The sequence below is a fragment of the Archocentrus centrarchus genome, chromosome 11 (genome assembly GCF_007364275.1).
Source record: "Archocentrus centrarchus isolate MPI-CPG fArcCen1 chromosome 11, fArcCen1, whole genome shotgun sequence".
In the NCBI taxonomy this organism is placed as follows: domain Eukaryota; kingdom Metazoa; phylum Chordata; class Actinopteri; order Cichliformes; family Cichlidae; genus Archocentrus; species Archocentrus centrarchus.
Window position 1 is genome coordinate 27,880,405 of NC_044356.1, and position 26,994 is coordinate 27,907,398.

General features: G+C 39.6%; 1 protein-coding gene across 4 annotated transcripts in view; it reads right to left on the bottom strand.

Annotated features, from left to right (window-relative positions):
- Positions 1-26,994, bottom strand: part of LOC115788366 (CMP-N-acetylneuraminate-beta-galactosamide-alpha-2,3-sialyltransferase 1-like) — a 91,869-nt gene that overhangs the window by 59,173 nt on the left and 5,702 nt on the right. For all 4 annotated transcript variants that reach the window (XR_004020584.1, XR_004020583.1, XR_004020582.1 and 1 more), the window contains exon 2: positions 22,226-22,381. The gene's annotated coding sequence lies outside the window, so the exon portion shown is untranslated. The remainder of the gene's footprint in view (positions 1-22,225; positions 22,382-26,994) is intronic.

A 26,994-nucleotide genomic window follows, 5' to 3' on the forward strand; every position in this document is an offset into this window, starting at 1 on the left:
TTCATTTGCACTGATTAATGAGGGTGCTAAAAGCAGCCTACAGGGTACCTCCACCAAAAGCCAGACCGGTGAGGTGGTGGGCACAGTTGGTGCTGCATTAGCACTGAATTGTGGGATACACTTAAGTCTGAATACCACTGTCGAAATGTGCAACAGCTGTAAGTAAAGTGCATTTTGTGGGCATAAAAGCACTCTTTGGGTGGCCTTCACATGCTGTGACTGGGAATGAATAATATCCTGTCACATATGGACTTGTAGCAGTGCGGTAACTGTACATGATCCCTAAAGCGTTTCAGGAAAAAAAATGCTAATGACAAAAAATGACTACCACTACATTACTTTGGATGCTGCTCACTGGATCGTTGAGTTGGGTATTTGCCACTAACAGATAACGGAGCAAAAAGGTAGGCAGTGCAGAGGCTTGTGTAGGACGAGATATTTTCTACCAGTCTGAAACTAAAACCATACAATTATTAAATACCCACTATAATGACTACGATGCCACGTTTTTTTTATATATATATATATATATATATATATATATATATATATATATATATATATATATATAAAACTTTGAACCAATGACACAAAGCTCCAAACTTTGAGAACTTTATATATATTCTAAATATTATACCTATATGCAGGGAACAGATGGGTTTCTTTGGGATTAAGACAGGCTGCATTAAATTACCTGAACCTCCTCAGGAAGAACAGCCAGCTCTGCCCCGTCTAATCTATTGCCACAGTGTTATCGGACCACTGCAGGTTGTTAATAATGTGACACCCCACCACCACGCAGAGCAGTCAGGATGGGTGCCGCCATGTGGAGTGCTAGATGGACTCGGAGAAGTGAAATCTGTCTGTGTTAGCAACAAATAAAATCAGCCAGTCAGGGGCTAATAGACAGTACATCAATATCTAGTATAGTGTTTATCTTTATTATATATATATATATATATATATATATATATATATATATATATATATATATATATATATATATATATATATATATAGATAGATAGATAGATACTGATTCATTAACATGTACTGTATGCAATGTAAAATTGTAGTGTAACTGTAGTGTAATCTAATACTCATTCTGTAGCATAATATTATAGCTGAATACTGAATTTGTATGTGTGTATGGACATCAGGATAATGTAGTGACGTAAAAGGAGCAATACTAGGAATATTCCTTTAAAGTATATAATAGCAATCAAATTATCAAACTTCTCCACACTTTTTCTACACTGGGTATGTATAAAGCCTCTCCTGGTAACTGTTACTCACACTCTGATATTCTAAATGTCCAAAGTGGATACAATTTTTTTTTCTCTCAAATATTGTTTCCTCTATGAAAATAAAATGTTAGAGTCAGGGCAACACTTAATGAAACGTGTAATTAATGTTGTATGCAGGGAAAAGTGCACAACCAAAAATAGCAAGATTACTGAGGGGTCAGAATTTATGTAGATTTGTATATCACCTTGTACCTGAATTTGCTTTTAGCACATAACCCACAATCATATTTAATTATAATTTTTACTCTCGATTATCTACAACAATGTTAATTATTATTAACACCGTCATGTGAAAAAGAAATTTTGCATAAAGTCCTGTGAAAAACTAAGTACACTCCAAGATTCAATGGCTTGTAGCGATAACTTGAAGTAATCATTTGTGGTATGACTTGATCAATCTCTTCCATTCTTCGTCTTACTGTTCTTCTTTCAGTTGTTCCCGCGGCAGATCATTTGCCTCCATCTCACCCTATCTCTGGCATACTTCACTGACACACCAACCCTCTGCATTTCTTTTACTACACCCCTGAACCTCCTTTGTGGTCTTCTCCATCTTCAGCATCCTTTGTCCACTACATCCAGTATCCCTTCTCTGCACATGTCTAAAGCATCTCAGCCTTGCTGCTCCGGCTTTGTCTCCAGATCACTTAACCTGAGTTGTCCCTCTGATGGACTCATTTCTAATCCTGTCCATTCTGGTCACTCCCAGTGAAAATCTGAGCACCTTCAGCTCTGCCAACTCCAGCTCGGCCTCCTGTCTTTTTGTCAGCATCCCGTCTCCAAACCATACATCATAACAGGTCTCACTACCATCATGTAAATCTTCCCTTTCACTCTTGCTGCTCTCCTTCTGTCACAAATCACCCCTGGCACTTGTCTCCACCCACTCCACCCTGCCTGTGCTCTCTTCTTCTTGTGCACTGCCTGTTGCATTGGATGACTGACCCCAGATATTTAAATTCATCTACCTTCACTATTTCTGCTCCTTGCATGTTCACCTTTCCACCTGTTTCCCTCTCATTCACACACATGTATTCTGACTTGCTTGCTTCTACTGAATTTCATTCCTCTTCTCTCCAGAGCATACCTCCACCTCTCCAGGCTCTCTTCCACCTGTTCTTTACTCTCCCTACAGATCGCAATATTGTCTGCAAACATCAGTCCACAGAGACTCCTGTCAGACCTCATCTGTCAACCTGTCCATCACCAGTGCAAAATAGAAGCCAATCCTTGATCCACCCTCACCTTGAACCCACCTGTCACTCCTACACCACACTTCACTTCACATATTTCTCTGCCACTCACGACTTCCTCAAGAGTTCCTCTTTTGGCACCCTATCACATGCTTTCTCTAGATCCACAAAGACACAGTGAAGCTCCTTCTGACCTTCTCTTTACTTCTCCACCAACACACTCAAAGCAAACATTGCATCTGTAGTGCTCTTTCTCAGCACCTCTCTTCTTAATCTTGCTTTTTCAACTCTTTCCCATGTCTTCATGGGAAAGAGTTTAGCTATCCTCATTTCTCTCATTTTTTTCATTCATCAGGTCCTTAAAGTACTCCTTCCATCTTCTCAGCACATTCTCTTCACTTGCTAATACACTGATAGAAGTCCTCCTGCCTTGGTGTCCAGCCTCACATACAACTTACTTTTTGCTGTACACCAGCCTCTCCGTAATCCTGTCTATTCTCTTCATCTCCCTGACTATCTCACTTTTTCTTTGCTAACCTTTTACTTTGAATACTTTCCTGTATATTCTCATTCCACCACCAAGTGCCCTTATCCTTGAATGCACCAAACCCATTCTTGGGAGTATCTCTTAGAAGTGTCTTCAGTCTGTTCCATTGTTGTGGAGGAATTTTGGCCCATTCTTCTTTACAATGTTGCTGCAGTTCATTGAAGTTGTTGGGCATTTGTTTATACACAGCTCTCTTAATGTCCCTCCACAGCATTTCAGTCAGGTTGAGGTCTGGACTTTGACTGGAGACCATTGTCCCTTTGCATGACCTAGTTTCAGCCAAGCATTACACCCACTGGAGTCCACTCCACTCCTTGCCAAAACTTCTGCTTCTGCAGAGGTGGTCAGGCTTTTGTATGATCAGTTAATTAAGTGCATTTGATCACTACTTAACCTCTTAATTCCTATCAGAACAGTACTGGTCAACTTAGTTTTTCAGATGACCCACATATGAAAAAACAATTATTGCCTCCCACCCACCACTCTGCATGCTCAAACTGCAAGGATATTTCAAAAACTTCTTCAGGACCTAAAGCTGTTTAATCAGTGTGATATGCCCAAATTATTACATAAAAGATATCAAAATGCAGGTAAACACAAGGTAGGTCTGGATATCATTAAAAAAAATTGTTTTCTCTTTACTTGGGTTATCTTTGTCCAATATTAAAATTTGTTTGATGATATTTGATATAAAACATGTAAGTGTGACAAAAATGCAATTTTTAAAGTGAAGCTGATATTAGCTGCTTATTATTATTCTTATGCAATCATTATTAAACCCTTATAAAGTGAAACCTTCCTCACGTTATCACATCTGACAGACTTTAGGACTCCATTCACTACAGATTGTCTTAAATGGTAGGGAACATGACCATCTAGATGACTTTTATGACTTTTATCATAAAAATCATCATTTATGAGAGTCATCCCTCTCATAATTGCTAAATCCTGTGACCGAGTTACTTTATGATTAGAGAAATGTGAAGCTCAAATAAGAGATAAGAAGGAAAATGAGCGCTAACAGGATGGTGCCTTGGGGTGGCCCCTGGAACCATGCCAACAGCAGCCTTTTGGCAAGATAGTCTATAATCCAGGACACTATAAGGCCATCCACCTGCACCCCCACCCCTTATCCCCCTTCATGGCAGCAGTTTGCTGTTGGGGGGGGGGGGGGGGGGGGGGGGGATGATCAGCACTGTGCAATCACAGCCAGCTAAATAGGAAGAAGCTGAGCAATGGCTTTTACCTGAGGATGAGACTGGATGGTAATGATGTACAATTTCCATACAGTTAAATAATCAATGTTAACCTGATAAAGACTGTGAGTGGAATATTATCATTTAGATTTCTTTATTTGATTATCTAAATTAAAGTAGGCATTCCACTAAAGCTACAATTAGATTTAGCTCAGTCCACAATGATACAATTGGAGCAAGAAAACTCTTCTCTGGATTTTCTTTTTAAACCTAAAAGTTCTTAAAATCACACACAAAAAAAGAACGCAGGCCCTGCAAGCATTGGCTGTGATGTTTTTGTCCTCTCAGACCTTTGGATCAATAGCATGTACCCACTAAAAAGCCAAGTCAGTGGATTAGAAAACCCATTGATCACGATGATTCCCACTAATCCAATGCTGTATGTGTAAAGGTACTAGAGCACTCAGTGCAGCAGGAACACTGGAAATGGCTGTTTTCTCTGTTTACAGAACACTGTCAACATTTCAAAGTCTGCAACCATTTCATTTGAAGTACATACAATTTATGCTGGATTTGTTCAGTTCTTTCAAAATTTAATCTTGCAATTTTAATTTATTAAATTATTACACTTTTTCTATCTATCTATCTATCTATCTATCTATCTATCTATCTATCTGTCTGTCTGTCTGTCTGTCTGTCTGTCTGTCTGTCTGTCTGTCTGTCTGTCTGTCTGTCTGTCTGTCTAAACAAAATATCTGGATTTGTATACTTACTCAAAACCAGAATGCACATAAATGAGGCATTTATTGTTCTGGGAAAAATGGACATGGTGCTTAAAAATAGTGGACTAGCTGGCGATTGAGACCTGAAATATTGGTGCACTTAATATACTTTATGGCTCTGAAAGTTTTGCTAATACAGTTAACAGATGATAGTTTCAAAATGAGCAAAGGCTGAGTAGATAACGCATTTCTCCTTTTGGATCATTCTACTGTCTTTCTAAAACTGATTGCATCATCCATTTGGTTCACTGACTGTAGGTCAGTAGGATATGTTTTTATAATCTCATATCACCAAAATCGCTCTAATATCTCCTATTGCGTATTTCCCTTCATTTCATGAAGTCCCTTCATGAAATATCCCTTCAATTCACTCTTTCTCTTAAACCCTGAACACATTTCAGAGAAATAATTTATTCTTATAATAATGGCTTAATATATAATATAGGGCTGACTTTCATCAAAAGTACCATTAATAGGGAACTATTATGCTCATTTCCAGCTTTTTTCTTCTTTTTTTCCTCTACGAGAATTCCTTTGCATGATTCACAGTTCAAAATAATCCTAATTTATCTTCTACTGTTTTAGCTCTACTCTCTTTGACACTTTCCCCACTTGGTTCCCAAAGTAAGAAAACACGACTTAGTACTTGGTGGAGAAACCCTTGTTGGTGAGACATTTAAATTCTTCGGGTTTCCTGGCTGCCGCTTGTCAACTCGAAGCTTCATCTCCCTCCACACTGTTGCACCCTTCCTTTAAGCCAATTTTCTTCTGACTGGCTGTCCATCTTAAATTTGAACACCAGGTGAGTCAGACTGCTGTGCTAAAACCAGACCTGTGCACCTCAGATGACCATATGAGGGATATCTCCTCTCACTGACATCACAGATTACTTACTTGTACCTCATTAGTGACACTGCTGATGAGTTTTGATAACTCAAAAAGATGGGGTCCAAGAATCCCCTCTTTTTCACCTGCCCCATTAAGACTATAATATTTAGAAAACAGTAAAAATATTCTAAAACATTTGATTTTTGAGAAAATGTTGGAGACTTCATTTCATTTCTTTTCCATACATACATAAGTGAAAACAGAGAACACCCACCATCTAACAATTCTACAGGGAGTTGGTGTAACACTTAAAAGCGGTAAGAAGGTCAGAGCGATTCTGCAAAGAATGATAAGAACATCTTGTTATTAACTAAACATGAGGAATGACCAGCAAGTGGTACAAAGTGATTTTCCCAGCGAGCTGCTTGTCATCAGTCCATGTGGAGTGGATTGCTGCCTACACGCCGGCTTTCTCCTTTCACCCAAATTTCTTGAATCCCCCACTCAGCTCAGATGGAGTACTTTGCATAAATGTCAAAGAAATGTATTCCAGTCTGAAGCGAGAGAAAATGTGCAAACCGAACACTTTTTATGGCTGAGCTATGGGGGACTGTAAGCAGAGGTTAAGGGATACATTCTCACCCATTTGATTTCTGCGGATTCTCTATTTTTGGCACGTCTCTTTTTAAATGTAGGATCCGGCCAAAGCGGATACCTTAAAGTGCACACATTTAAATGTTGCATGTGTTGAAGACTATGCTTTTTGCACATTTATGTCTTACACACTTCCCTCACTTATTACCATTACTTAACAAAATTATTCATGATGAACAGTGAGATGTTCATGTTGCTTGGGCTTATATTTTTAATATTTAAATGTCTCCTTTTTGTAAATGTCCTGGATCCTCTTTTCTCAGCAGGGCTTTGTAACACTGCACACTCAAAGAAAATTCAAATTGTTTTATAACACGTTCAGTTTTGGCATCAAAGTCCATTCCTTTCAGCTGTCAGGCTGCTCTGTAATGCAGGCCGATTAAAGCTGACAAAGCTGATGGCATCAATAATTCTGAAATATAATGACTATGAATCATATCAGCTGTGTTGGTAATAAGTGAGAATTCTGTTGTCAGAAGTATTCATAAAAATGTGAAATGGTTAAAGATACTTGACATTGCGACTGCCTTTAATCAGGACCAAATTACTTCTGTAAACAGAGTTATGATTCAAATCACTGCTGCCCAAATACAAATACGCAATATATATTAAACACGTAAATTCAATAAACAAAGAAACAAGAATATATAGAATTACTGCTGGCTATTATTTATAATATTTGTAATACTGCTTTTCCAACTATTTCTTATCAAACACACAAATAAGCCCATTTCAAGAGTATTAGCTCCACTCTAATCCCTCTGGATAAATGTGTTCGTGCGCACAACATTCTGTGAATATTTAGTCCCCATCAGGCACCTTGGATCAACATTAATTTAACTGCAGAATAAATCCAACTTTAGCCTAATATGGCCAGAAAATAAATAAAATTTAAAAAAGCCTGTGAATGGTATAGTTATCATGACTTAACAAAAGCAGAACATTTAGACAGCTCAATTATGGTCAAACATTACTGCAGACAATGCACACGCTCATGTAAGAATAATGCCAACTGAAATATGCAAGGTTTTAAAACAAGAATTGTCACACAGATCCAGTATGTCCTGAACAGGCCAGCTGCTCTGAAGCTGTACTTGAGATAAACGCTAATGCCAGCATACCGACATGCTCGCCCTGGGCCTCATTCACAAACAGTGCGTCCCCACAAATCTGAGTACGAATGTTTCACATTCAAAGCCAGGATTCATCAACATCTTCTCACATTTTCATGGGCAAAATACAGTCCAAGGGGCCAGAACGGCTCAATTTGGCGCCACAAAGGAAAAATAAACAACCTAACAAGGTTGCTAACAAGGGAGTCAAAATTTTGAGGTGTATGACTATATTAAATCATCCTAACATAAAGTTCTTGGTTTTTGAAATATTCTTTTGTCTACCTAACTTCATGGTTTGCTTTTTTGTTTAGTCGAATTCAGCATGATCACCATCATATTTCAATTTAGTTGTTCAAAGTGTGGACCTGTGCTTATTGCCTATGTTGCCCAACCCTTGTTTAGCATATTGGAACTACATAAAAGAAGACTTTAATTCTTGCTGGATGTCACCACTTGTGGCAGCCGAATGGCCCACCGTTAAACAAGCACTTCAGGTATGTTCTTTTTCCCACTGAGCTCAACTCCACGGCCTGCCGGGTGCCAGCCAGTTAGATTCAGGAAGTGTTCAGCCCCTTTACTCCTTTTCTTATGAGCCAGGACTCAGTGTGGAAAGCCAGTAAGAAAACAGACACAATGTCTTCTGGAGCGTATCTCGCCCTAACACCGGCATAACTTATCCTCCATGCTCAGTGAGTCCGTGGGTTGTCTAACCTCACGTCAGGACACTCACCGACAAACTGCCGGATCAGAAATTCATCCAAGAGACAGCCCAGGAGTGGACACCCAAAATCACACTGGTGCAATAATTCAGTCCAACTGGTTAAACCTGGTGGATCTGGGTAACAGCCTGTTTGTTGCCAAAAGTTTTGGTCCCACATAGCCTGGAAAACCTGGAGTTTAATGGTTGTTTCTGATGTGTTTTTGTTGTATGGGTGTTGGAATATCTATTTTTTGTGTGTTATTGACAAACTGAACTGGGTGTTTTGATTAGATTAGATTAGATTACATTCGATTCAATTAAAACTTTATTAATCCCTTTAGGAAGAATTCCTCAGGGAAATTAAAATTCCAGTAGCACCTTTACAGTATAGACGCAAACACAGCAGCAGTCAAAGAAGATAAATAATAGACAAACATGCACAAAAAATAAATGGATATAAAAAGTCCAGCAGATGTGGTATTGCACATAAATATTGCACAATGTTCAGTATTACTTTTATGTTGGGCTAAAAGATCAGGTGCTCTTTGTCTTCCACTTGCTTTCTTCATTATCCTCTGGACTGTTACTCTTTTTCTCTCTCTTTCAACTGAGGCAAACTTTTTTTTTTTTTAACAGAAGCTACAGCCCATTTCTCAAGAGACTGTCATCTGTGCCTCTCTTACTTTTTCTTTTCTTTTTTTTTTTAAAGAAAAAAAACAAAACTTACTCCCAAGGAAACTCTTTGGGAGGTCTGCCTTTCTTTACTTCCTTCTCATTGCTTCAGTTTCCTCAGCTAGAAATTCTCCTGCTTTTTTTGGTTAGAGGCTGGGCTTCCACCTCATGTTAAACCGTTTCCTTTTTTAAAGAAAAGAGAGGTGTGGCAGTGTGCAGACTGCAGATAGCAAGAATGTGCTTATGAATTTGGAATTATTCAGATTCCCTAACATAAGCATGTGATAAGAACAAAAGTTACGCATGTGCATGTTTTATGAATTTCACAGTAATTATGCATGTGAAGTTATTTTCTGCACAGGGTAAGAGCATTTCTGTGCACGTTAATAAATTAGGCGCAGCAAGTAGTTAGCAAGCACCAGCTATCTTGGTTTGGCCTATTAGCACTGCTAAAGTTAGCAAAGCACATGGCCAGACACCCACTGGGACATTGGCAGTGGCTCCTTTGGGGACTGTAGACTGCAAAGTGGGCCCTTCATGGACTGGGATTGCTACAGTGGATCCTGCAGGAAGTGTTATTGCCATGTGTGGGTGTGCTTGGTCTGCAGCAACATTCAGATAGGTGGTATATGTCAAAGCAATAACCAGCTGAATGAAGTCAGCAGAACATTGTAAAAAGGCAATTCAAGTTTTTCAGTTCAACAGTCAGCGGTTTTAATTTTGTGGCTCAGCGTATCAGTGTTACTGAATTAAACTAATATCAACTAATATATTAGCTGTACTCAAGATTAAGCAAAAAGACTTGAGGTTGGTTTCAAGATTTATAGCTATATGGCTCCCGCTATAGATGCATTATAATGATACTTCTTATCCTTAAAGTTTATAACTCCCCTGTTCATCAAACTAGCTTAGTTGAAGAATCTCAGCTGAAGGCTTGGGTTTGGGGCATACTTATTTTGCCTCCTGCACGCTGCCCTCCCAGTAAATGTAGACGATTTTGATTGGTCACTCTTTGCTGTGCCTGCAGGGGGTGCTATTTTACATAAATCTTATATAATCTACATTTGAGATGAAAGAAGGTGGAATTTTCTTTCAAAATATCTGCTAGATGTGTAGGTTCTATTCTCCGGAGAAGACAGCTTTAATATCTAACAGGAAATTTATTTTTCCATTTTCTGCCAGGCAGTCTGTGTTTGGCATACATTACCTTCCTGGAGCTCATATATTCTGAGTAAACGTACCTTTCGGTGTAGTACTGGTGAAGGTTCTAGCAGGAACCCCCTGAGGTTTCTCTCCCAATTGTTTAAAGAATAGTTTGGCTTTCTGCTTACCTTTCCACATTAACTTTTAATATTGCTCCAAGAAATCTCTGAAATGCTTTTTTAAATCCGTAGTCTACAGTTGGTTTGTTTGGGTTTCAGGAACAAGCCTCTAGTTTAACAATGAAGCATGGTGGTGTGTGGGTCTTGTACATAAAATGTGCTTCAGTGCTTTTTAGACCCTTGTCAGAGAACCTGTCCTCCTAAAATATTAACAATACTGATATATCTGCTGATTTTATACTGTGAATCAGGTAGAAATGCTTAGTAAACTGTGTTCTGCAGAAAAAAAAACAAACACTTTTAAATGTGGGTTTAAACATAAATGCGCAGTTCGGTTTTATGTCTCTGCTGATGACACTTCAAACCATTTTATGTGCTGGCATGCATTTCCCATACCACTGGGTAGCAACAACCCTTTGACTGGCTGTGATCAGGGTGCAACATTTGTGTGTCTGGAAACAGTAGTGTGCTTGTTTGCAATGTCAACATTTGTGGCCAGCAGCAAGAGAAATATCTGGAAGATTCTGAAGCTATAAATGCTCCTCATTAGTTACACACTCGGTATTAATGAGCAAATATAGAAGCAATTTATTTTTTGGGTTGGTACATTAATCAATTAGTATCAGGGTTTTTTTTTCAGTTTATCTATACTGAGCTTTATCTGAAATCAAAGATGAGAGGTTCAGTCTTGATTATGATTCTGTTCTTTCATCCTGCCTCAACACTTCTCAGTGCTGATTAGACTGATCGGCAGCACTTGATTATCTACGTTTTTAATTATGCTACAAATGCATCTTAAAAATAAAATGACTGTTCGTGAAGCACAGGATTTAGACTTCTATGATGACATACTGTGACTGCTCCAACTGCATGGGAATTCACTGACACCAATGACTGGTTAATATGAACCCACTGATGGTTGGGAACCAGTAGATAATCATCTGCTTGTTTTACAACAGCCACCCAATTTGCAATTAAAATAAAGTTTGTCTGTAAAGTCAGACCATCTTCATAGAACTGGCTAGTTAGTCCTCATAACTACATCACCAGGGGTTGAGCCAGAAGTGACCATATTCGGATCAGAGGCTGGAGCGCTAGGCTATCTGCTAATGTTAGCATGCTTGGTTAGCAAGCTGCATCCATAACCTTTAGGAGTGCAACGCAGAGATGCACATCTGCTAATTAATGATAAATAAAAGATTCACCAATGCTGGAGCACAAACTTTTTGGATGGGTTATATCATTTATAACTCATTTCCATTTAAAATGTTTCAAAAGCAAAGCAATTATAAGATTGTTACACAACTGAAGAACAGCATAGACTCTGGAAAATAATAGACTAACATTTGAAGTAAGCAATAATGGAACTGGGATGAATGCTTAAAGATAATTTTCTGCGATATTGTTCATTCCTCCAATGGGGGTACAGTAAGGCCAAGTTCATGTTGTAGCACAGTTTTCCACATGTGCTCACCTCCTAGTAATCCTTAACTCCTATAACTCAAGTTCAATTGCTCAAGCATCTGTGTGCCCGTTGCCTCACACAGCTTGCAACTCGCAGGTCATCTTGGATAGAGGCTACCTTTCCTCCAACTACTCCCCTGCACCAGCCAGCTTCCAAATCCTAGAGCTCAGATCTGAAGAACAACTAACTATTATGTAATTACATTAAGCCTTTTTCTGTTGTGATTCCAGTTTCTCAGTTCTTCATTTGGCTCCAGTCTACTCCAATTCCTACCACATTTTTTCCTGGAGCTTACTTATGAAAAGTTACCTGCATAATCAATGGAATTCTCATTAGTGCCAGTGGCAAGCAGTTTTATGGCCAGGTGAGCCCTGTTCCCTCATTATTTCATGGGGAGATAAAAGATCTGGAGTTCAAGTAGCACTTGGATTTGGTATCTTTTCTTTCACTGGAGGTTCAAAGAGATGTTGGTGCAAATGATGGAGGCTGTCATTAAGCTGTAAAAACAAAATGAATTTCTCAGAATCATTCTTAAAATGAAGGAACACACTCGCCAGCCCAGCCACGCCAAAAAAGACCTGAACTACCGAAGACAACTAAAGAGTGTGACCTCATTCTTTCATTGACAACATTTAACCAAGTCAAGAACTCTCTCGAGAAGGTAGATGTATTATTGTCAGTCTACTATAGAAGGAGCACCTTCGTGAATGTAAATACAGAGGTGCAAAGAACTGGTTGCACTCAAGAACAGGAAGACCTGATTAAACTTTGCCAGAGAGCATCTAAAATAGCCTGGATGGTCCGGGAAAGAAATTCTTTGGACAGTTAAAACCAGGATTAACCTGCATTAGAATGATGGGGAAAGTACTGTGATGATGGAAGCAGCAGAATGAATTTTAAAGTGCACAGTGCCATGCTCTCTGCTCAGATTCAGCCAAATGCTGCAGAGCTGATCAGACATCACTTCACAGTGCAAATGAATAATGACCCAAAACATGCTGCAAAAGCATGAGACGGGATATTCCTCAATGGCCAAGTGAGTCACCTGATCTCAACCCAGCGGAGCATGCTCTTCAGTTACTGAAGACAAAAGTGAAAGTCGAGAGACCCACAAAACAAGCTTCAGCTGAAGGAGGTTGCATTAAAGGCCTGGCAGAGCATCTCAAAGGAGGAAACACAGCATCTGCTGATGTCCGTGGGTTCTAGACTTCAGGCAGTCACTGACTGCAAGACTCCAAGTATTAAAAACAATCCTTATATTTAAAATTAAGTTTGATAACTTTATTCCAATCTTTCTCAGTTATGTGAACTTCTTATATTCAATATTAATTCATTACCTTATTCTAAATGAATACTGGTTTTCTGTAAGCAGTGAAGTTCAGTAACATTAATTTGTCCTTACTCACTCATCTCGAATCGGCCATGTGTGTGTGTGTGTGTGTGTGTGTTTTTTAATTAAACATCCATCTGGAAAGTGGACATCTCCAGTGAGTAAGGGTTTCTTCAAATGCTTCAGTTCACTGCCTGTAAATGTACTGTAGGGCATTAGGGCTGTCATGCCAACTCTTTTTGTTGGATAATATATTGTTCCAGAAATAACTGCAATAAACAATAATTCTGTCATTTTAAGACCTCTGAGCACAGAGTGCAGAGGAGAGGACAGAATGAGTGCTCATTTGGTTTAGGTACTGTGAAAGAACTCTTATGCGCCGTGTCCAGTAATGGCTTTCATAATAATTACTGCTTGTAGGGCTGCGTTGATAAAATGTAAGTGGGATTCAACAGAATCCCAATTTTGCCTCGAGGTTGCAATACTTACAATTCACATGGCCATACAAGAAGTCTTACTTTTGTGAAACTCATTATGAATACAAACAATAACCTTACTTAATTTAAATGAGTGCATTTAACTAAACGTGTACTAGTTTTTGAAGTTCACTCAATAATATTGATTTTTTTCTGTATATTTTGCCACATAATGAGGACTATATTGCAGCAAACTTGTTTTGTTTAATAATTTTTATTTGACTTTTCTGAGTATGGAAGACTTCTGCACTGGAACAGTTAATGTTTAACTTCAAATTCTTAATTTAGTAGTGTCGCAATCATTATTTCATCTATGTTGTGTTTAGACTCCTGTGAATGTGCAACGTGGTTTCTAGCGCTGTGTGCAGGTTTAGCTAGAAACAGGCCACCATGACTGAGGCTCCTATAGCAGCTGTGTTCATGTTTGAGGCTGTAGCGCCGTGTTCCTGTAAATGTGTGGTGGAGGGGGACTTGTGACAAAAACTGACATCTCTGTGTTTGGCCAGGTTTAGGAGTTTAATTAGTTTTACAAATGGTTTTGATGATTTGAGATTGTAAAGGTTCAACAAACATACTTAACACATCTAAATAATTTAATGCATTAATTTATTGCCTCACAGTTGGCTACAACAAATAAACACATTTAAAGTATTAATTATCCTAAAAATTGAAGAAAGCAAGTTTATCATCTCAGCCGCATCTTCACCGAACCCGCAGCCTCTCTCTCTCATCCACTGTTCACACTCCTCCTCCTGAGTCTGCGGCCCTCCTCAGCTCTCCCGCTCAGGCCTGAAACCCATCCGATTTGGCTGCCCTGCTCCAGATTTCACTCTTTATTTGCTCAGACTAGTTCTCTATACTCTGGACTCAGTTTGGCTATGCTGCTCTGCACAGCCAGCAATCCCTCCTGTTCTCCACGCGTGCACTCAAACACTCTGCCCCATCTTAACATCCCATCCACAACCCGCTCAGCCCTGCACTAATGATTCACCTTTTGTCTAACTGCAGCCCCCCATACATTGAGCTATCAATCACATCTAGCTAGCTGGCTCATGTTATAGCAGCCTTTAATCAAAATGTGTGTAAATAATATGTGTTGCTAGGCAATCAGGCGTGCTGCAGATTTCAAGTGCAGCAATTTTACGTGTTGATGTGGTAAAAATGGTGCTGGCTGTGGTTCGGGTTCAGAGATTGTAGTGACATTCCGATCAACAACAAAGAGTCAATAACAGAAAAAGAATTAAATGAAATTTGGGGGATTTAAAGAAGGAGAAACATTACAGGAGCAGAAGGTACTGACAGACAGGAGCATATTAACTTTTATTTATTTGCAAATCAAACATGTAACTCTTTAATAAACTCTGCTCTAAGCAGAAACAGTAAACGAATGCCATTCTGTCTGCTCTGCTCATCATTTGCATGCCAACACAGGCCTTATTCAACCAATGTATTAATTTTCAAAGTTATTGCTTTGTATCACAGCAAGCTAAATCACCCTGATGTCATGTTTAAGTGGGAAAACATCTTTCACGAGGGGGAAGTGAGAATCTCAGCATTGCACGTTCAGGAAAAGCTCGACTGACTGACTGTGACTGGTGATTATGAGTTTGCCTGCTTTCATCACATTCACTCTGGTGGAAAACTACAAAGTATTAAGTCTATACAAAATCTTTTCATGCACTCAGGAGGCAATGGAAGCAATAAAAGAAGCTAAACCAAATTTGTAGATAGCAAAGCGAAATTGTCAGAGGTGGATACAGGAGATCACTAGCCACCGGAGATAAGGAAAAACTCAATAATGGTGATATTATCCTTTAAGCTGATTACTAGCTCCCATGAGATCGACTGACCTAATCTGACAAAAAGATTTTGTGTGTTTACTTGGATGATGAGAAATTTGCTGGCCTGATTCACATATTTACTGGCTCCAGCAGAAGAAAGATGTTCTTTTCTAAGAACGCTGGTCATTAACCAGAGGTGAGCATCTGTCTGTTTCACTTCCTCCCCCCCTCTATTCTTTTCTGCAGCTCGGTTTTCATAGCAACATCTGTGCCACAAGCTTCACAGAGGAATTTGGCTGTTTGATCAGTGGAAATCAAAACTACACAGTTTGAAAGGCACTAGTTTGTGTTCCCAATTCTAAGAAGTGAGATAAAGTCTGTCCTGCTGTGAAGCTTAGCGGGTAAGTCCAGCACAACGGCGAGTCAGAAGTCGAGAAACACCACCAGCTGCAAATTCGTGTCTTCACTCAGTGAAGGAAAGCTTTATAACAGAATCTGGAGTTCCACCAGTGCTGTCCATCAGCCCAGTCTCCCAGATATTACGTTTTCATACATTTCATCCACACTGGGTTGCACTATTTAAAAGGCTGCAGAGCCCCGGGGTCCATCCATCCATATAAAGACTGCTCCTGAGCATGACCAGTATAAAACATAGGCATAGGCTTCTGTGTCTGAAAGGGGAGCAATGCAGAAATGCCTTAAACCCATATCGTTTTTAATGGCATGAAGGGGGCGACACTGTGGTGTGTATAGGAGTCCATAGGAAGACAGCCCTTGGCGTCCTTGCCCTGTCACACAAGTAAACATTTTCCTGATTAGTTTCAGGTCTTGTTGAATAAAATATGATGTTCAGTTTGTGAATTGTGGTCATGAGTTAGAAAAGAGGATTATCCTGTGTACGCTCATTAGCTAGTGACTTGCCAAAGATGCAGCGTCCTCTGTGGTTTCACTCAGATCCACCCTTGGCAAAAAAGCTCACCTTGAGGCTTCACTAACCTGAGTGACAACATGGTGGCTATATCCATCTTTTATCAGCTGTCTATGCTCCTGACGCAATAAGTTCCTCTTTTTGTTAAATATTGCCAATTTATTCTGAAAAACAATAAGAATGTAAATAAAAACAGAATGCAATTATTTAGAAAATATTTAAACCTTTTTTTATTTGAAATTATACAAAGACAGCATATCAATAGCCTAATAGCATAATTGCCCAACTCATTTTTAGGCATTAATAGCCAACAATGCAGGGTGTGTCTACAGTGTTAGGCAATTATGCTATGACGGTAACGATATCAAACATTGGAACAGAGAATTATTTGTTGTTTTGTTGGGAGTGACAGTAAAAAAGAAAATAGATTTGATTCATTAATAACATGACTGGCTATAAAAAGAGCTTTAACAGATCTTGAGACTTTCAGGAATAATGAAGGGGAGGGAATTTCTGAAGATATACATGTGTTGGAGCAGCATATTCTGACATCCAGACAATGCATTTTTCAGGGAAGGCATCGCTAATTTCAGCAGGACAATGCTGAGCTACATTCTGTAACAGCAGCTTGGCTCCTTAGTAAAACTAAAGGCTAACATGGGAGGTCTGACATCCAGGCTGGTTAAACACTGCAAACATTTGACACTTTGCTAAAATCATAATAAATATAAACCACTGAGAATACTGTCACTTTCTGTGATTGGCGTTATTATGGTAAGAACTAAGTCGTCTGAGATTTCTAGTAGATGCATCTATGGTAAGAATCTGAAAATCCTAGGTGACATCGTTCTTGAACTTCTTCACAAAGTTGAAAGTTGGCCTGCAGCCTTTTTTATGCTGATGGTGTAAAAATAATAAGAAAAATAAAACACTTTCTCATGAGGTTAAAATAATCTGCAAAGCGTTTTTGGGTTGGATGTTATTGCACCACACTATCCTTAGTAACCATTAAATCCTTTTAATAACATGTAGCCTATTTTTTTAATTTACTTTCTCTAACACTCCATGGCATATCCAGATAATGCAGCTATTTGATGGCACTAACCTACAGCAATACCAGTGGTCCTAAGAGCTCCCGTTAAAATTATTACCACACAAATCCATGCCCTCAAGTATGATTTTTTTTTTTCAAAAGCCTGAGATTTAAAAAAAAGAAATTCAACATTTAATTGCAGCCCAAACCACAATGAAAACTCAGAGTAATCAGAGTCTAGAATTAATACAGCAGCTGGGTTTAACCAAAACAGGAGGCTCTTCTGAAATGAATGACTGTGCAGACACAAGCACACCAGGGAAGAAAAGTGGCCAGCAGCAGTATTAACAACTGCAGTGTGTCCTGTGTGCTGTAATCCCATACCAATGGATAACACTGCGTGTTTGCAAGGTTTTGGGTCTGTGCGGTCAGGTGGCAAGACAAGCTCCACTTCCCACTAAAAATATCATCCAGTTCATCTTAATTATGCCGGAAGATGCACTCAGCTGCTCCAAATTATCTGAAGAAGCATCTTAAAGGTTTTTTAAGTTTTTACTTTTTTTTTGGTTTAAATTCCAAAAAGTTTCACATAGTTCAAATGTTCACCTTTTTTTTTTTTCCCTCCTCAAGGATTATCTCGGCAAAGGTGATGTCGGCATACATTCAGCACGGCTGCAGAGAGCGGGTCAGCTACGGCAAAACAATTTTACACCTAAAAATGATTTTCTAGGATACTTTTCTGCAAGAATATAGTCGAGTTCAGCTCATATTTATTCACAAGAAATTACATTAGAGGTATACCAATATTGATAGCGAGCAGCTGTGTTTCTACTGTCTGCAAAGCACATCTCATTTTTATATCAGATGACAGATGAAAAAGACCAAACCTTACAATACTGACAACAGTTCTAAACTTTAACCGTGTGACAGCACGGAGAGTACGCACCTCTGGATCATGGGGTTCACAGTTCAGCTTTAAAGGGAATCTAAAAAAATTATCATGTGCTTAAAAGCAACAATTTGGCTGTTCTGAAAACACACTGTTTCACTTTCTTGCAGAGAGTTGGATTAAAAAATCAGTATTAAATCCCTGTGCGTCCATATAGCCAGAGGCAGGCTAGCTCAGCTTTGCATAAAAACAGCTAGACTAGCTCGGCCCGAAGCTAACAAAATCCTCCTACCAGCACATCTAAAGTTCAAACTAATTTGTTTAATTTCTTTAGAGTAAAAATAACACATTGCAGATTTATGGTAGGTATTTAGTTTTAATTTTAAGGTGCTTCATATCGTTAGTTACAGACCCTGCAGTGTTGTTCTGACTGTTTTCCCAGACAATAGATTCATTATAGTTGTTTTTGTGTTTACATAATTAACAATGAATGAAATTTACAGGCAGTTGTTGTCACTGTAGCTGGAGAAACAACAGTTGCAATTAAATTTTTCACTTGCTATAGTTTGTGTAGACACATTTATACTGATAATCATTCATGTTACGTCCCAATTAAAACTGTGAAAACTGCACTCTTTTATGCACACACAATTAACTTCCTGAAGCTCCTGTTGGTTTTATGGCACCGTATTTAAAAAACAATAAGGAAATGTTAACAAGGAGCCGTAATAGCAGACACCTTAAACATTTCAGTAGTGCTGCAAAGAAATGTATGTACATCGTAAACGGATATTCTAATGTTACACGATAACCTCTCGAAGAGTCACAGAAAAGCAACTGAGCAAATGAGAGGGCAAATAAATATGTGTGCATAAAACCTGACAGAAAAGACCGCATATGTACCAGAAGTTGCCCATTTCAAGAGCTAATGCGAGGCTCTACCCCAGAAGCAAAGACAGTTTCTAAGCTTGATCCAGGTTTAGAAACACACATTAACCAAAACAGAGAACTACAAAAACAACTGCCTAAATGCACCACAGTTTTAGCCTGATACAGCTTCAGAGTTAATATTACAGGCACCAAGACCAACATTATCAGTACTCCATAGCAGGAGGCCTATTCACCCACACAACCCTCCAATCAGGTCAAGGCATGATATATTTTTAAGTTTTCTTGCATGGTGACGGCAGAAAACATGCACACATACACAGGAGTTAAAGTGGGATTTGGCAGGTGATGGGGTGTAACATTGCAGTGTGAGAGAAAGAATCACATAGAATAAGTCATATAATTTGTATTGTGAGCTTCAGTAGATTTTACTTTGTGTACAGGTTGTGATCTTTGTGGATTTAGCCAACTGAATTCAACAAGATATAAGCAGATGTTTCATGCGCTATCATGGCTCTAGACTGTATAAAGCTCATCTAAATGGTCAAATTTAATGAGTAAATTTAATCCACATGAACACTTAAATATATACATGTCTGCTACCCTTGATGTAATCCAACATTGACCACACCCTTCACAGCCTGCTCTGCACCAGTCCCACACAGTGCATTGGCACAGTCCTGGAAACTAACCACTTTAGCCTGGACCAAACTGCCCAGTTTTTCATGCAACCTTTGAATAACACAATATTATTATTCTTCAGTTTGATTTGCAAGACATTTCACAAAAACATAATTCAGCAACACATCATGGAACCAATAAATGAAAACTCTAAAATTTATTAGGATTTTACAAGAAAGAAAAATTACCGGTTTACCAAATGTCACTGGCTGAGCAGTTACCTTTAAAATAAATCACTTATCTTCCTCTCCTCTCCTGTCCTGTCTTTCTGACATCTTTGTCCATCTCTGACAGTCTCACACATGAACATCTTCTGTAGCACTAGGTAGATGTCGAAATACCGCAAATACAACTTTGACATTTGCACCATGAATGCATCACAGGGATGAAAAGGAATGAATGTATGTATTGGAGGTGTAAGCGGGTCACAGGATACTATCTCCATGCCGTCAGCTGGAAGCAATGCCAGATTGCAGCACATGAAAAATAAACTCGTTTTACAGTATTATGTATTACCTGCCTATCAGATTAATTACTCATTTCCTGAAGATGCAGGAACCCCTGTGCACACACACACACACACACACCTTCACAAATACACAATGACAATGACGCAACTGTAGCTACACTTGTTTTTTTTTATGCTGTATAAAATACACCCAATAACTATAATTTATCAGGCTTTTACGCTCCAAAATTGTAACTTAGCTTACTGACGTTATATCAAAATGCAGGTGTTTTAGGAGTACAGCTTATAATGGGCAGGATGCTGGATGAGAATTGGATTCACTTTGGGCAACACGTCAGAGTTTCATGTGTGGGACACCTCAACATATGATGGAAAGACGTTCCACACCCGCTGCTATCCAACAATGCCATGTTCTGCATCTTCCACATATGACAGTTAAGTGTGCTGCTCCTGCCAGGATATATAAATGACTTCTCACCAGGTCAGGAACAGGCCTAAATTATTAGCTGAACAGTTCCATAGATTTCATTACTTGTTGAGACTTGTTGAGCGGAAGCTGCTGAGGGGTTGAGGTATGTGGATTGAAATAGAAGGAGGTTGAGTTTGAGCAGTACTCTTTCTTTGCTGCTCCTCATGAGCTCTTTTATGAACAAATATATGCTATGTTCCTCTATGATACCTAAACTCAGACTAAAAACAGCTGGCAAAGACTCAGCTTTTGTTCCTTTGTGCCAAGCTGTACACTGAATGAAACAGGAGGGGCTGCTCAAGCCGACATTTGTAAAATGTACTGCTACTATAAAAATCTATGATCAGGTTATAAACAAGCACCAAAGAACAAGGATAATTTTTTATTTTTTGTCATGTAGCCTGTTCTGATATTTGAAACAGTATTTATTGACTGCCTGACCCACAATGAAAACGGGGGAATTATTCAACCCTGGCATCTCAGCTGGGGACCCTTCAGATGGCAGTGCCCATTTCAGTTCAAACAGGTGACACGTAGATAAGGCCACCAATGAAATCCTATGGACAAAAGCATTGGGCCACACTTCTCAATGTTTGAATTCAGGTGTTTTCAGTCCCATTGCCACAAGTGTATAAAATCAAGCACCTAGCCATGCAGCCTGCCTTCACAAATGTTTGTGAAAGCTCTAAAGCGCTCACTGGATACTGTAATAGGATGTACTGTAACCATAGCAATACGTCAATTTATCTTTCCTCTTAGATATTCCAAGATCAGCTCCAAGTGTTGTTATTTGAAACCTATAGCATTTAGGAACCACAACTAGTCAGAACTAGGTGATAGACCATGTAAAGTTACAGAGCCGCCAAGTCACCAAGTGCTATTCACAAGGCTTACATAAATGTTCTTGTGTAAGGATTATTAAGGGTTGCCTGCAGCCACCTTTGTCTCTGGATCCCTTGGGGTTTCTCACACAGTCCAATTTCTACAGTGCACAACAGTTCCGCTCTCTGTTGCTTGCCCGTAACCACTGTGCAGGTTTCTCGAGGCACGCGAATATACGGGTGCCTGGGGTGCCGGGGGTGCCTGGGGCTCTGTTCGCCCCAGTCTTCACTCAGACACAGGCTGCCCTTGTGAGACTGGCTTTACAGTCAAAAATATCCCCTAGTCATGGCCTAACTCCTAACCAGATGACCATATTCAGTAAATGCACAATATTTGTTACGTTTATGAATAATTATGTAAAATAGTCAAGATTACAATAACAACCAAAATAATCGTGATTATGATTTCTGCCATAATCAAGCAAGGCTTATTGGAAGGGCAATAAGGAGGGTGCATCATCCACCAAGGTTTATGCTGTATTTTGCCATTTAAAAATGACCAGGATCACCACTAAAACTGACAGGCTCCTGTTCCACCTTTCACCAAATTTCATGAAATTCTGCTCGCCAGTTTTTACATAATGTTGATGACAGACAGATAAATAAATGGAAAACATACCTCTGCCTTGGCTCTTGCTTTACTGGAGGAATGACACTGGTAAACTTATTGAAGTGCTACATCATGCCACAGCCTGGACAGAGGTTCTGGTCAGTGTAGAGGGGAAGATGAATGGCTCCAAACACCAAGTTGTTCAGGGTGAAAATCTTCTGCCCTCTGGAACAAAAAAAAACACTGCTAACGTCAAAGAGGAAATTCATCTTTTAACTTGACAACAAACCAAAGCACACAGATGAGTCAACCACCCAGCCAGCCTAATAAAGAACGTCTTTTCCCTGGATCCCTCCATTTGTCCAAACTCTGTGGGTTGATCCAAAAAGAAGCACACAGACAGAAATGTGTGACAATTTCTAAATCGGATCACTTCGGTGGTAGAAGATTTTCCAAAAAAGTCACACCTATTATCAAAGTAAAAATTACAGGATCTTCAGCATTACACAGCCACTGAGTTTTTGTTTTCCCTTAATATTAATATAGTATCAGAAATTTGTTGCTTCTCATTTCTACCTTTTGCTCTTTATTTCAGCATACTCAAATGAAAATGGAAAAATCTGCTTTGATTTAATAGGGTTTCTTTCCAGCCTACAAGGCAATAAATGCTAGAAAATTAGAAAGAGTCTGTACACTTCTGATATCCCTGGTATATCCACGCCGAAGCCAGCCAGATGTACTTCCAATACTGATTACAGAACTGAAGACAGTAATTATTCATAACCATTTCAGAAGCCAACTAGCATGTCTGTGTTGCTCTGATGAAGACTGGTGCCCATTCTCATTCATTTCAAGGACTCACATTTGAAGGAAACTGTCATAACACACAGCAGTGTCATGACAGAAACATTAACAAGCTAGACTGCAAAGAAACTGTAAAGAAACAGTGTTCAGAAAATAAAAGTTATACAATTATAAGATAGTCATGAGAGGTTTGGATTAATTTGCTCTCTGTAAAATTAAAAGTGATGAAGTCACTCAAATAAACAATTTATATTCTATAAATGAAGGTGTTGCTTTTTGGTAATTCACCATTTAGTCCAGTGCTTATGCCTTGTTGAGAAATGGCTCAATACAACATAATACTGTCAGTCTTTTTTAATATAACAATTTGTCTGTTAGCCACAGCTAGCGCATCTTATTACAGCCAACCAAACTGTGACCTCTGGGACTAAAATTGAAGCCATTGTGGAAGTGAAAAATGCCAATGTGGAGCTACACCACTGGCCACTTGAGGCTGACTGCAAAATCAATGAATAGTCCCCCCCCAATCATAACAAATATCAGGTGGGTGAATGTTTTTTTTAGAACTCAGCCATCCCTTTAAGCTTACTGTTAGAGGGGTCGCTGTTTGATTGACAAGTGCACCAACACAGGGAGCTGTCGCTGATAGCCGTCTTCTAGGCCTCATCTGGTCACTCATCTGGGTCACTGAACTGGACTTTGTTTTAATGGAATTATCTGACAAATAATATAGTTTGTTACTTGGAGTAGTTACCACATATCTGCGTCCGTGTGTTGCACTCCTGAATACAGTTTGCAAGGCTCAGATGATACATTAAGCTCCAGTCACACAGGCCTAGAGCCCATCAGCAACCCCCTGGTAACCACTGGTCACTAGTGAAAAAAATGTGCACTCCCTGATCTGTTGGCAAGTGGTTGCAGAAGGTGACTTGCTGTCGCTAGGCGAACTTAGTTGCAAAACGGTATATGGTGCTGCACTGATTGCCCATAGTTTGTATGAAAGACTCTGACTTGTCAATTCAATTCAATTCAATTTTATTTATATAGCGCCAAATCACAACAGTCGCCTCAAGGTGCTTTATATTGTGGGTAAAGAACCTACGACAATACACAGAAAACCCAATAGTCAAAACGACCCCCTGTGAGCAGCACTTGGCGACAGTGGGAAGGAAAAACTCCCTTTTAACAGGAAGAAACCTCCAGCAGAAACAGGCTCAGGGAGGGGCAGTCATCTGCTGTGACCAGTTGGGCTGAGGGGAGAGAAAAAAGACACGTTGTGGAAGAGAGCCAGAGATTAATAACAATTAATGATTAAATGCAGAGTGGAGTATAAATAAAGTAAATAAGGTGAATGAAAAGAAAAAGTGCATTATGGGAACCCCCCCAGCAGCCTAGGCCTATAGCAGCATAACTAAAGGGTGGTTCAGGGTCACCTGATACAGCCCTAACTATAAGCTTGATCAAAAAGGAAAGTTTTAAGCCTAATCTTAAAAATAGAGAGGGTGTCTGTCTCCCAAATCCAAACTAGGAGCTGGTTCCACAGAAGAGGGGCCTGAAAGTTGAAGGCTCTGCCTCCCATTCTACTCTTAAGTATCCTAGGAACCACAAGTAAGCCAGCAGTCTGAGAGCGAAGTGCTCTACTAGGGTGATATGGTACTATGAGGTCTTTGAGATAAGATGAAGAAGAAGAAGAAAGAGCTTTATTTGTCACATACATTTACATGCAGTGAAATTCATTCTCTGCATTTAACCCATCACACACATGGAGTATGTAGTACACACAGCACAGCATGGAGCAGGGGGCAGCCAAAGGGCGCCCGGGGAGCAACCTGGGGGGGTGGGCTTGCTCAGGGACCCACAGTGATGCCAGCCCGAGGATTTGAACCAGGGTCCTCTCAGTGATGAACCCTCTTCTTCTCCCCTAGGCCACCACTCCAGATGGTGCCTGATTATTCAAGACCTTGAGGAGAAGTATTTTAAATTCTCTTCTAGATTTAACAGGGAGCCAATGAAGAGAAGCCAATATGGGAGAAATCTGCTCTCTCTTTCTAGTCCCTGTCAGTACTCTAGCTGCAGCATTTTGGATCACCTGAAGGCTTTTCAGGGAGCTTTTAGGACAGCCTGAAAAAAATGAATTACAATAGTCCAACCTAGAAGTAATAAATGCATGAACTGGCTTTTCAGCATCAGTCTGAGAAAGGATGTTTCTAATTTTAGAAATATTGCGCAAATACAAAAAAGCGGTCTTACATATTTGTTTAATATGTGCATTGAAGGACAAATCCTGGTCAAAAATGACTCCAAGATTTCTCACAGTGTTACTGGAGGCCAAAGTAATGCCATCCAGAGTATGTATCTGGTTAGACACCATGTTTCTAAGATTTGTGGGGCCGAGTACAAGAATTTCAGTTTTATCTGAATTTAGAAGCAGGAAATTAGAGGTCATCCAGGCCTTAATATCTTTCCTGCAGTTTCCTGCAGTTTAACTAATTGATGTGTGTCATCTGGCTTCATTGATAGGTAAAGCTGAGTATCATCTGCATAACAATGAAAATTGATGCAATGCTTTCTAATAATACTGCCTAAGGGAACCAAGTATAATGCAAATAGCATTGGTCCTAGCACAGAACCCTGTGGAACACCATAATTAACCTTAGTGTCTGAAGAAGACTCCCCATTTACATGAACAAATTGGAGTAAATATGATTCAAACCACTGCAGTGCAGTACCTTTAATACCTATAGCAAGCTCTAATCTCTGTAATAAAATGTTATGGTCAACAGTATCAAAAGCTGCACTGAGGTCCGACAGGACAAAAACACAGATGAGTCCACTGTCAGAGGCTGTAAGAAGATCATTTGTAACCTTCACTAATGCTGTTTCTGTACTGTGATGAATTCTAAAACCTGACTGAAACTCTTCAAATAAACCATTCTTCTGCAGATGATCAAATTGTCTCCAAATACTTGCTAAGTGCTAGTGAAACTATCAACTATCTTGAAGGTGAATGTTTGTTTCTGCTTTGTAGGACACTTTTTTAAGTTTCACTAGCACTCGGTGGTTAGTGTTTACAGACAAGTCAGTCTTCTACGTAAATTATGGAGGAAGTTTTTGCTGCAACAAACTGTGACTCCTTTCCCTCAGCAACGGCAAGCAACCACTTGCCAAGTGATTTGGAAATACATTTTTTTCCCCCTAGTGAACAGAGCCAGAGGGACTCTTGGCCTGCGTGGCTGACGCCTTCACAGACAGCATTCTCTTTGGATCCACTCTTGAGGATCCAAAAACCCAACAGGCTGAGGACGAAAAACTAGTATTGAGGCTTTCAAATGCAGAGTCCAAAATCAATGTGTGATGTCACAAAGGCTATGTCAATTCTATTATATATACAGTATCTGCAGACAAGAAGGCACATATATAGTATATTGGTCCAACCCTGCCTATTCCCTTACTCATAGGGTGTTTCAGCTGCTATATTGGGTTTCTTTGAATTACAGCTTTACCATTTGGTTTAGTTTTAAAGCTGTTTTCAACCACAGAAAACTGTACCAGCCAAAAAGATAGTAAATATCCCTTTCTTTGAAGGTTCTCTGCACACGATTACCCCCGGTGACCACCACCAGCAGATGCCAGGAACATATCTTCAGTTGTGTACCTCAGTGTCATTGGATGTTTCGGCCTTTTACTCACAATAGATTCTCTGCTGAGGCAAGCCCACCGCAGCCGAATCTGACTTGGGTGTGTGTTCCTAACTTCTTGAGGCCCAACTGGGGTCTTTTCTCTTGATCCACAATCACTGACTGCAATTTTCAGCCATTCCTGACATTTCCTTGATGGTGTGGTGCAGGGCTTGGCTGCAGATCCCCAGGTCTTTAAGGAGCTTGACAGTGGATGCTGCGAGGAAGCTCCGGTAGCCAACCTCCACTGGGCAGACTGTCGCTCTCCAACCGCGCTTTTCTGCCTCCACCTTCAGCTCTGTGTAACGCAGCGTCTTCCTCTCGTAGGCCTCACCCGTGGCATCCTCCCATCATACT